Source organism: Triticum urartu, chromosome 7A, assembly GCF_056163025.1.
Source record: "Triticum urartu cultivar PI428250 chromosome 7A, HENAU_Tu73, whole genome shotgun sequence".
Classification (NCBI taxonomy): Eukaryota; Viridiplantae; Streptophyta; class Magnoliopsida; order Poales; family Poaceae; genus Triticum; species Triticum urartu.
Window position 1 is genome coordinate 616,406,525 of NC_141879.1, and position 12,484 is coordinate 616,419,008.

The window sequence follows — 12,484 nt, forward strand, 5'->3', positions numbered from 1 at the left end:
GCCACGTGGGATATGTGTGCCACTCCTGCACTCGTTGAACAGGCCAACTGTGTCGACAAACTCATGGTACGAGCTATTTTCTGTTATATATGTTGTTCATAAACTATTGCTTATACACAGTTTTACAGTTGTGATCTTCTTGAAACAGGAACTGCCGAGTTCTATTGTTCCTATATAGATGCCTGACCATGGTCGGTTCAGACTTGCGCTTGGTCACAACATGATGTATATGCCGACCTACTCAATTCCCCTTGGAGGTGAAAAGATACTTATTCATGGGTGGTCTCAAATAATGAAGGCCCGTCCATCTTGGAGAATAGGACAAAAGATTATGTTCATGCTTTTCCATGGCTCTAAAGCGAATATCCTATTTATTGACCACGTTGCGAGATGAAGCCGCTTTCAGAAGGTTGTGGATGCGCGGGGTGGCGCCTGGGCCTTGTCCTGGGGCTTGGCGGCCTCACCCTTGGTTAACTGTAGGCAAAGTAGCACTGTTCGAGGTGTGCTTTGTACGGTTGAACCTGTATAAGTACTCATACTACTTTCAGCTTTGGTTGTTAAGTGCCCCTGCTGGTTTCAGTTAAGGTTGTTAAGTACTCCTGCTGCTTTTACAGTCTGTCGTGTTTCTTCAGTCCTGTCTTCATCCAGCCGCCAAAACCAAACCAGCGCCGACGGGGCCGCCTGCTTCCGCCTCCCACGGTTGGCTACGCCTCAGCGCACGCATCGCCGCCCCACCGTCTCCTAAATCGTTAGCGCCGACGTCCTCCGCGCGCTTTGGTGCACTCGCCGCGGCGCCGCCCTCTCGCGTTGTCAACATGGTCAACAAACAACAGGAATCGACAGAAGTACGTGGAGAGGATGACAGTACGGGCCCACCACGTCAGCGTATGGAAAAATAAAATGCTTCCTCCTAGTGTTTTCCTGACATCTAGGACCCACGACATTGTGAGCGTATATAGTCAATAGACAAGAGAACATCACAAGATCGGCTGACACCTCGGACGTAGCTACTCGAGCAGTATTTTTTTGTTTGGTATTGTTGAGACGGAGCAGGGTTTGAACTGGGCTATGGCTCGTCTAGCCCAGGCTTATATTTTATGTTCACCATGTGACCAGCCCAGCTATTTTTTCTTTGTGAAAATGAGCCCAGTTTATTTTTTCTGAAGAATACCCAATCCAGGCCTACTTATTTTTCTACGCCCTGATGGGCTGTAACTCTTTCAAGATGCCTGCAAATCTTGAAAGTAATATGAAATGGGTTGTAAATATAAAAACAGATGACAAATTGGCAATTACTTTATACTTTCTGAATTTTATCACATTTTCAGATTCCTATTTCACTGGGCATTAACCTAATTTAAATATATCTTCAATGTACTTTAAATCTGGCTGGACATTTCGGTATTAAAAATAGTTTGGAACCCACAGAAATATGCGAAATTGGCCCTGGCCAACCAAAAAAATGACTGCAATAAATTGCGTAAGAAGTTTCCATGAGCTATATATAAATTATTATATATAGCCTTGGTGCGCTCGGCGCGGCGTGGTCAACGTGGTCAAGGAACGGCTTCCATCGGACGTGGACTGTACGTGGAGAGGCTGACAGCTGGGTCCACGGCCGCAGCAAGGAAGTGCCTCCTTATTACGTGCAAAATAATTATTCCTCCACCTGACAGCAGGGACCCACCAGACGGGCCACCAGTATTTTGCGAAAAAATTGTTTCCCCCTGACTGCTGGGACCCACTAGACCGGCCATCGTATTTCGTGAAAAAAAAACGTTCCCCCGCTGTTAGCTCGGACCCACCGGAAGTGCCTCCTTGTTACACACAAAAAAATGAATACTCCCGCGGCTAGCTCGGACCCACCTTGGTGGGAGGCTGACTTGTGGGCCTACTAAGTTGACGGGAACGAAGGGCTTTGTCAACTTAGTCAATATGAATGATTCTAGCTCCATTGACCGTACGATGTCCATCCAACGGCTGTAGTGCTTCTTCAACCTCTGGTCTTCTTCCTCCAGCCGCCCAAAGCAGCACCGGTCGTGCCGCATGCTCATGCCTCCCATGGCCGGCTGTGCTACCGCGGAGGCCTCACCGCCCCCTACTATTCCCATCGCTGGCCAGGCCCTGCGGTGACGGCAGCCTCACACCGCAGCCGAACCAGTGAACCCTCGTACTCCTCTCCGCACGCGCGGGATTCCACTACCGCGTCTTCCCCGGCTCCCCGTCGTCCCCTTCCTAGGCCTCGCTGTCGTCCACCGCCCTAGTGCTCTCGGCGCGACGTGGTCAACGTGGTCAAGGAACGACTTCCATCGGACGTGGACTGTACGTGGAGAGGCTGACAGCTGGGTCCACAACGGCAGCAAGGAAGTGCCTCCTTATTACATGGAAAATAATGATTCCTCCACCTGACAGCAGGGACCCACCGGACGGGCCACCGTATTTCGTGAAAAAAACGTTTCCCCCCTGACTGCTGGGACCCACCAGCTACACCTTCGCACGCAAGGAAGTGCGTCTGGGCAAAAAAAATGATTCGCCCCCCTGACTGCTGGGACCCACCAGCTACATCTTCGCACACAAGGAAGTGCGTCCGGGCAAAAAAAAAACCAAAACAATTCGCCCCTGACTGCTGGGACCTACCAGCCCCCCAACTGCTGGGACCCACCAGCTACATCTTTGCACGCAAGGAAGTGCGTCCGGGCAAAAAACGATTCGCCCCCTGACTGCTGGGACCCACCAGCTACATCTTCGCAGGCAAGGAAGTGCCTGATAGTTGGGACCCACCTGGTCGAAGCGTACATAGCGTTGACATTCTGGTCGCGAACGTGTACGTACATACTGGTCGATGTAGAGGCGCGCACGTGTCGTAGTAGAGGTGCACATGTGTCGTATTAGAGGGGCGCACGTAGCATGTACACGTACGTACAGCGGCCAGGGTGCAAGAAAGAAAATACGGCTGCGTATGTGTACATACGGGCAGGGTCTCGAACGCCTACTCGCGCATACATACGGCGAGGGCTCGTGTACGTGGCTGGGTCGGAACGGAGAAACAACGTCGTCGTCGTGTTCATGGGTCGGAGCGGAATGCGTGGTCGTGTTCATCGGGAGGTCTTGGACGGAAGAGGCGATGGAAACGAGGCCTGGCGTACCGCACAACGGAGGAAACGGACCTCCTATGGTCGAAACGGGGGTCCTGTTGATCGGGAGGGGTGTGGCGTACCGCAAAACGGAGGAAACAGACCTCCTACGGTCGAAACGGGGGTCCTGTTGATCGGGAGGGGTGTGGTGTACCACAAAACGGAGGAAATGGACCTCCTACGGTTGAAACGGGGGTCCTGTTGATCGGGAGGGGTGTGGCGTACCGCAAAACGGAGGAAACGGACTTGTGTTGGAGCGCTACGGTCAAAACGGGGGTCCTGTTCATCGGGAGGGGTGTGGCGTACTACAAAACGGGACTCCACGGGATACTGTTCTTCTCCACCGTCGACCCCCTCCAGCATCCACGAGCTACTGTTCATCCACCGTCGACCTCCTCCAGCCTCCATGGGCTCCTGTTCATCCAGCCTCCACTGCGCGCTACTCCACCGGCTACTGTTCATCCAGCCCTCCACACCACGGGGTCCTGTTCAACCACCCCTCCACGGGCACCCCTCCACCGTCTACTGTTCATCCTGCCCTCCACCACACCACGGGATCCTGTTCATCCAGAGGCAACGCCATCGCTCACTGTTCATCCAACCCCCCCGCAACGCTCACTGTTCATCCCATCGATCGGCTTCAGTTAGTAGTAGTAGCCAAGGAATCGATCGCTCGGGTTCAGTAACGCGTAGCCTGCAGTGCAATCGCTCGGGTTCAGTTAGAGCCCAACGCCTCGCTCGGGTTCAGTTAGAGCCAACGCCTCGCACACACGCGCGTACGTGTACGAGAGAAACACGCATCGCTCGGCCCCCGACCTCCCACCGTAACCGGGAACTCCCCGAAATTTTCCTCGCCCTCGCTTCTACCACGGTTTTTTCCGTCATGGACGGCCCAAAGAATGTCATCCAGCTGCATCTCTGGCCCGCCCAGGACGAAAAGCCCATTTTCTGTCATGATTTTTTGTCATAGAAGTAGGAGCCCACCACATCTATGATGATACCGGGTTTTGTCACAATTATCATCATAGAAGTGTCATATGTATGACATAATTTTTTTCGTTCGGACCAAAATGCCACGGATGTGTCTTTTTTTGTAGTGGTGGGGGGCGCACCAGCCCACCTGGGGCTGGCCCCCTCCCACACTTGGCCCATGCAGCCTTCTGGGGCTGGTGGCCCCACCTGGTGGACCCCCGAGACCCTCCCGGTGGTCCCGGTACGTTACCGATAGCACCCGAAACTTTTCCGGTGACCAAAACGGGACTTCCCATATTAAATCTTTACCTCCGGACCATTCCGGAACTCCTCGTGATTTCCGGGATCTCATCCGAGACTCCGAACAACATTCGGTAACCGCGTACATACTTTCCCTATAACCCTAGCGTCATCGAACCTTAAGTGTGTAGACCCTACGGGCTCGGGAATAATGCAGACAGGACCGAGACATCTCTCTGGTCAATAACTAACAGCAGGATCTAGATACCCATGTTGGCTCCCACATGTTCCACGATGATCTCATCGAATGAACCACGATGTCAAGGATTCAGTCAATCCCGTATACAATTCCCTTTGTCTACCGGTATTGTACTTGACCGAGATTCGATCGTCGGTATCCCGATACCCTGTTCAATCTTGTTACCGGCAAGTCTCTTTACTTGTTCCGTAACACATCATCCCGTGATCAACTCCTTGGTCACATTGTGCACATTATGATGATGTCCTACTGAGTGGGCCCAGAGATACCTCTCCGTTTACACGGAGTGACAAATCCCAGTCTCGATTCGTGCCAACCCAACAGACACTTTTGGAGATACCTGTAGTGCACCTTTATAGCCACCAAGTTACGTTGTGACATTTGGTACACCCAAAGCATTCCTACGGTATCCGGGAGCTGCACAATCTCATGGTCTAAGGAAATGATACTTGACATTAGAAAAGCTTTAGCATACGAACTACACGATCTTGTGCTAGGCTTAGGATTGGGTGTTGTCCATCACATCATTCTCCTAATGATGTGATCCTGTTATCAATGACATCCAATGTCCATGATCAGGAAACCATGACCATCTATTGATTAACGAGCTAGTCAACTAGAGGCTTACTAGGGACATGTTGTGGTCTATGTATTCACACATGTATTACAGTTTCCGGATAATACAATTATAGCATGAACAATAGAAAATTATCATGAACAAGGAAACACAATAATAACCATTTTATTATTGCCTCTAGGTCATATTTCCAACACACCCGTGTTCAATCTGTTGTGAAGAATGCCTTCATAGGCTGCATCCATGGAGGTGAATACTCCGAAGGATCAATGGAAGGTGGGGAGACGACCATCTGCTCTGATACTGCATCATCAACAGGTGAGACAGACTTGTTGTACCAACTGCAAGACGGCTTGCTCGGGGGCTGTTCCGATGGCAGCAGTATTTCGGACCCCCTTGAGCCACCGAATTGGGCCGGAGTCTTCATGGCAGGGACGCAGCCCGGGCAGAACTCCACTGCAGCGACAGCAACAGCCACCGGGTCGGCAGCTGCCGGGTCAGGAGACCCCGCGCGCCCCCCGGCTCAGGTTCTCATGGACCTCATGGATAAACTGACGACTCTATTAACCGTTGCGGTAGAGCCGGCGGATAAAGACCAGCATGACGCAGAAGTTGCATGCGTGCGGGAGGAGATGGTGCAAGCTAAGGAAAATCTGGCTGCGGACGAAACCCGGATGGCCGCAGAACAAGCAGCTTTGGATGCTCGTGCTCAGCAACTTCAAGCAGAAACCTTCCGGCTCTCGGTGGATCTTAATGCGTCAAACGAAGTCATGAGGAGGAGGCATCAGAAAACTCAGTCGCGTCTACCTCTAACACTGGATCCAAGGAATCTGTTCCATACACCCGGAGCTGGAGGGAGCAACCCGCCAGAGGCAAACCGGGTCACGACGCCTAGTGCACCGGTTCAGCCACGCACCATGGAGCCTCCGCGCATGAATACAACTCCTCCTCGTTATATATCAACACCCCCGGGTCACTTCTCCAACCCCATGGAGAACCTCATTGCGGCATCGGCTCGATTGGCAGCTCTCCCGATGGAAGGTGACTCGCCAGCAGCAATTGAAACCCGGAGGGTAAGAGAATTACTTCAGACAGCTTTGGCCCAGTAGGACGCATACTCCTACAGTCGAGACATGATTCATTCAACTCCTCGCCCAAGCTAGAGCCCGAGTTACAGTAGGCACATGGAATCTGCGGAGATGTCAAGTAAAGCTCAACGTCACAACCGACCATATAGGTATGAGCCGGGGCGGGCTGGAGCTCTTAACTTGGCGGATCAGGAGAGGATTCGTCAAGAGGTGGAATGGGCGGCTCAAATAGCAGCGGAGCAGGCGGCTCGCCAAACCTTTCCGGCTTATCAAGCAACCTCGGTTGAGGCAGGAGTGGCTACAAGAACTGGAGGCATACCTTGCCTGGTCCCAGCCATACGCAATGAGCGGTTGCCCAAGGATTTCAAGGGATCTCGTAAGGTGCCTAACTACACGGCTGACTTACAGCCGGGGGCTTGGATTGAGAGCTATGAGATGGCTATGGAGCTGTTGGAGGTTAGTGATGCTGCAATGGCCAAATATTTTACCATGATGTTGGATGGAATAGCTCGGACCTGGTTGAAAGGATTACCACCCAATTCCATCGGATCATGGGCAGAGTTGAAGGCACGGTTCATCCAGAACTTTAAAGACATGTGTAAGCAGCCAATGTCGATTGTGGATCTGACCAATTGCAAGCAAGAGGATGGAGAATCTACAACCCATTGGGTGCGCCGGGTCAAGGAGATAATACATTCATCTGATAAGATGGATGCCGGCTCAGCAGTTTTGATGTTGGAGAAAAATTGCCGTTTTGAACCTCTGAAACAGAAGTTGGGGCGGCTTAAACGTGACTGTAATGACATGGGAACGTTGATGGCGGCTCTTGTTAAGTATGCCAATTCTAATGCCACCAAAGACCCGGCATCTGATGAAGAAAAAGTAACGAAGGGAAAGAAGAACGACAATGGCAAGGGTCACCAGCATAACCCGGCAAATCAAGGAGGTAATAAGCGTAAAGATGATGAGTTTGTTGCTAATACTAATGCACAGGGTGGTAATCAGTGGCGCAAGGGCAGACAACCCCCTCGATCGGGCGGGTCAGGCCCCACTCTTGAGCAATTGTTGAATGAACCTTGTCCAAGACACGGCACCCGGGAGAAGCCAGCCACCCACTTGTGGAAGGATTGCACGATCATGAAAGCGTTTAAAAATTCAAACGCATTTGATGGGGGTCACGGCCCGGGTGGCGGCTCAGGTGGAGGAGGCTTTCAGGGCCCGGGCGCCGGTTCAAGCGGAGGAGGTTTTCATGGTCAGGGTCATCCTGGTCACCAGGGAGGATATAATCAGCAACACAACCAAGGGAATCAACAACAGCAACAATCCGGCTATCAGAGCAACCCGAAGCAGTTGAGTAGCGGACAGTATCATGTCTTTATTACCAGTTAAGAGAGACCAGAAACTCCACAAGAGGGCCGTCAATGCCGTTGAACCGGCAATTCCACGTTATCTACGTTGGTCGAAGCAGCCTATTGTGTGGAGCAGAGAGGATCACCCGCCCCGGGTTGATAATCCGGGTCACTTGGCTTTGGTGGTGGCACCTCAGGTTGGTGGGTACAAGTTTACTAAGGTACTCATGGATGGAGGCAGCAGCATCAACATCCTTTACTATGAGATGTTCCGCCGGATGGGATTGACGAATAAAAATCTTAAACAATCCAACACTATTTTTCATGGTGTAGTACCCGGTAAGTCGGCATACCTAGTTGGTAAGATCGAGTTGGAGGTAGCCTTTGGGATGAGTATGACTCCAAGGCAGAAAAATTAACCTTTGAAGTGGTTAAGATCAAAAGCCCATATCATGCTCTATTTGGACGGCCGGCTTATGCCAAGTTCATGGCTCGGCCGTGTTACGTGTATTTGTAGCTCAAGATGCCGGGTCACAAGGGCACCATTACAGTCCATGGGAGTCGGAAGATCGCTTTGGAATGTGAAGAGGGGGATGCTGCCTATGCTGAATCTGTTTGTGCAACAGAGGAGTTGAAATTCTACAAGGATCATGTTGACCCGGCGGACATGACGTCATTAAAGAAACCAACAACAGAGCATGAGCCGGAGTTAAAGTTCAACTAGGCTGATGACACTAAGATGGTTGACTTTGTGCCTGGCGATTCATCCAAACAGTTCATCATCAGCGCAAACTTGGATCCGAAATAGGAAAGCGCACTCATTGAGTTCATCCGTGAGAACCGGGGCATCTTTGCATGGAAACCTTGAGACATGCCGGGTGTCCCAAGGGAACTCGCTGATCACACTCTTAATATCGATCCAAAGTTCAAACCTGTCAGACAGTTTCTTCGGCGGTTCAATGAAGAAAGGGGCAAGGCCATTGGAGAAGAGGTGGCCTGGCTCCTGGCGGCCGGGTTCATTGTGGAGGTCTTTCACCCAGAATGGTTAGCTAACCCGGTGCTCGTGCTCATAAAGAATGGCACCTGGCATATGTGTGTGGATTACACAGATTTAAACAAGGCCTGCCCGGTTGATCCTTTTGCTCTTCCCCGTATTGATCAGATCATTGATGCTACGACGGGTTGCACACGGTTGAGTTTCTTAGATGCTTACTCCGGGTATCATCAGATTAAGATGTCAGTCAAGGATCAAGAGAAGACAACATTTATAACTCCTTTTGGGCTTTCTGCTATGTGTCTATGCCTTTTGGGCTCAAGAGTGCTTAGGCGACTTACCAACGGTGTGTACAGAATTGTCTTCATGATCAAATTGGGCACAATGTTCATGCCTATGTGGATGATATAGTAGTGAAGTCCAGGGAAGAGGAAACCTTGGTCACAGACTTGAAAGAGACTTTTGATAATCTTTGGGTTTACAAGATGATGCTTAACCCGGCCAAGTGTGTTTTTGGAGTGCCATCCAGCAAGCTTTTGGGTTTTCTGGTGTCTAACCGAGGTATTGAAGCTAACCCGAAGAAGATCAAGGCAATTACATCCGTGGCCAAACCGACCTGCCTCAATGATGTTCAACGATTGGCGGGTTGTGTGGCTGCTTTGAGCCGGTTCATAAGCCGGTTAGGGGAAAAGGCTATGCCCCTGTATCAGTTGATGAAGAAAACATATGTGTTTGTTTGGAGCGATGCTGCGAACGCCGCTTTTGAGGATCTGAAGGCACAACTGGCTGAGCCGCCGGTCCTAGCTGCTCCAATTGAGAAAGATCCGCTATTGTTATACGTAGCTGGCAACTCACGGGCTGTTAGTGTGGCTATGGTGGTAGAGCGCAAGGAGGCTGGCAAAGAGCATCCGGTTAAACGGCCGATTTATTATGTCAGTGAAGTGCTAATTGAGTCTAAGCAACGATATCCACATTGGCAGAAGCTTGTTTATGTGGTGTTCATGGCGAGACGGAAGCTTAAGCATTACTTTCAGGGACATCCAATCACTGTGGTTAGCTCTGCTCCTTTGGGAGACATTATTCAAAACAGAGAAGCTACAGGGCGAGTTGCCAAGTGGGCAATTGAGCTTGGGTCTCATGGGATGAAGTATGTTCCATGCACTGCGATTAAGTCTCAAGCTCTGGTTGACTTCATCAATGACTGGACAGAGATGCAGATGCCAGAAGAAAAGCCGGACAACACATATTGGACTATTCATTTTGATGGGTCCAGGCAATTGGAGGGCTCGGGGGCTGGAGTTGTATTAACTTCCACACGAGGTGATAAATTTTGTTATGTGTTACGATTGATGTTTCCGTGCACTAACAACGCAGCAGAGTATGAAGCATTGCTCCATGGTTTTCGAGTGGCAAAGGAGATGAGCTTGAGCCGGGTCAGATGTCTTGGTGATTCAGATCTAGTGGCTCAGCAGGTGTCTGGCAAGTGGGATTCCAAAGACCCTCTCATGGCGGCTTATCGCCGAGAGGTTGATGCTGTTGCAGGATATTTTAAAGGTTATCAGGTGGAACACATTGACCGTCAAAGGAACGATGCAGCTGATGCTTTGAGTCGGCTGGGGTCTCAACGTAAGCCGGTACCACCCAACACCTTTTTAGATGTTTTGCATAACCCCTCTGTCAAGTTGCCCACAGAAGAAGATTTAGCTATTCCTGACCCGAAGGCGCAGTTGGTGGCGGCTCTTCATGTCATCCCAGATTGGATGGTGCCGTTCTTGGCTTACATGACCCGGGGAGAATTGCCAGCAGATGAGACCCTGGCTCGACAGATAACCCAGCGGTCTAAGTCCATGACGATTTCGGATGGAGAATTATTTCATCGCAGTGTTTCCGGAGCGTTTCAATGGTGTGTTCCCCCGAAGAGGGTCAAGAGATCCTTCGTGAGATCCATGAAAGCGACTGTGGTCATCATGCCAGGTCAAAATCTTTAGTGGCCAAGGCATTTCGTCACGGTTTTTACTGGTTGACGGCTCACGCTGATGCAGAAGATCTGGTCAGTAGATGTGATGGATGTCAGAAATTTGCACGACGAGCGCATGTGCCAGCTCAAGGGCTCCGGATGATTCCAATCACTTGACCGTTTGTAGTCTGGGGGCTTGACATGGTGGGACCTTTCAAAAGGTCCAAGGACAAGAAGACACATCTCCTGGTGGCTGTTGATAAGTTCACTAAATGGGTTAAGGCGGAGCCTGTGAGTAAGTGTGATGCAGCCACGACGGTTCAGTTCATGAAGAAAATAATCTTCTGTTTCGGTTTTCCACACAGTATTATCACGGACAATGGCACTAATCTATCCCAAGGGGCTATGGAAGAGTTTTGTCAGCGAGAGCACATCCGGCTTGATGTTTCTTCTGTAGCTCATCATCAATCCAATGGTCAAGCTGAGAGAGCCAATTAGGAAATTCTAAAAGGGCTAAAACCCCAGCTTATGGTTCCTTTACAGTGAACGCCGAGTTGTTGGGTAGAGGAGTTGCCTTCAGTGTTATGGAGCATCAATACTACACCCAACAGGTCTATGGGTTACACACCCTTCTTCATGGTTTATGGGGAAGAAGCAGTATTGCCCAGTGACATCCGTCATGACTCACCCCGTGTGGCGGCTTATGTTGAAGCTAACAATGAAAAAGCCAGACAGGATGCGCTTGACTTGTTGGATGAAGAAAGAGACTTAGCGGCAGCACAGTCAGCAATCTATCAACAAGACCTGCATCGTTATCACAGCCGCCGGGTTAAGACCAGGACTTTTCAGGAAGGCGACTTGGTGCTCTGGCTCATCCAACATCTTTCAGATGCACACAAGTTATCCCCACCTTGGGAAGGACCCTTTGTGGTCAGTAAAAATTTAAACAACAGGTCTTACTACCTCATTGACGTTCGAGAGCATGCAGACTCACATAAGTCGGAGGAGGAGACCCGCCGACCGTGGAACATTGCTCAACTTCGGCCGTACTATACCTGAGCCACTGACTCTCATCATGTACATACGTTCACCTTGTATATACGATGATAAGCAATAAAGTAAGACCATCGGTCTCCTTTTCTTTTCAAAGATTATGCATCTTTGTTATTTTTTCATAAATGACTATTAAGGAGCTGATCATATTTGAATCAAGTTTGACCTTTTCTAGTCCGGCTTATGATCGTATTCGAATCTAGCTGTAAATCTCATGGTCACTTGGGGGCTTCCTGTTCAAACATAGGCCGTATTCGAACCAAAGAGAACATAGCTGTCGTAACCCTCTTGATCGGCTCAAGGCCAAACTCACTTGTGGGCTTCTTGATCGTATCCGAATCATAGCTTAACCCCCTTTTGAGCCGACTTGGATCGTATTCGAATCAGGGTCGTTAAAAACCTCTCAAGGTCATTTGGGGGCTTCCTGTTCAAACATAGGTCGTATTCGAACCAAAGAGAACATAGTCATCAGTACCCTCTTGATCGGCGCAACGCCAAAACCACTGGGGGCTATATGGTCGTATTCGAACCTTAGCTTAACCCCTCCGGTCCGGTTTACTGATCGTATTCGAATCAGAAACCCCCAATCTTTTAAATACAGAGTTAAAATTATGTTTGTCATCTGTTGCTTGCCTTTTAGTTTTTGTTGTTTCAATATTACAAATGAGATGGCCTGGTTTTTTCGCCGGCTCAATTATTGGACAACATAGCCGCCCGGGTTATCCAAGCCGGTGGCCTAAGGATCTGAAGGTATGAGCTACTGAGATATGATGATTATTGAATATTCAAGGAGTATTAACTTTTATACATATTGAATTATCAAATTCATCACCCGGGTTATTTGAACCGACGATCTAAGAA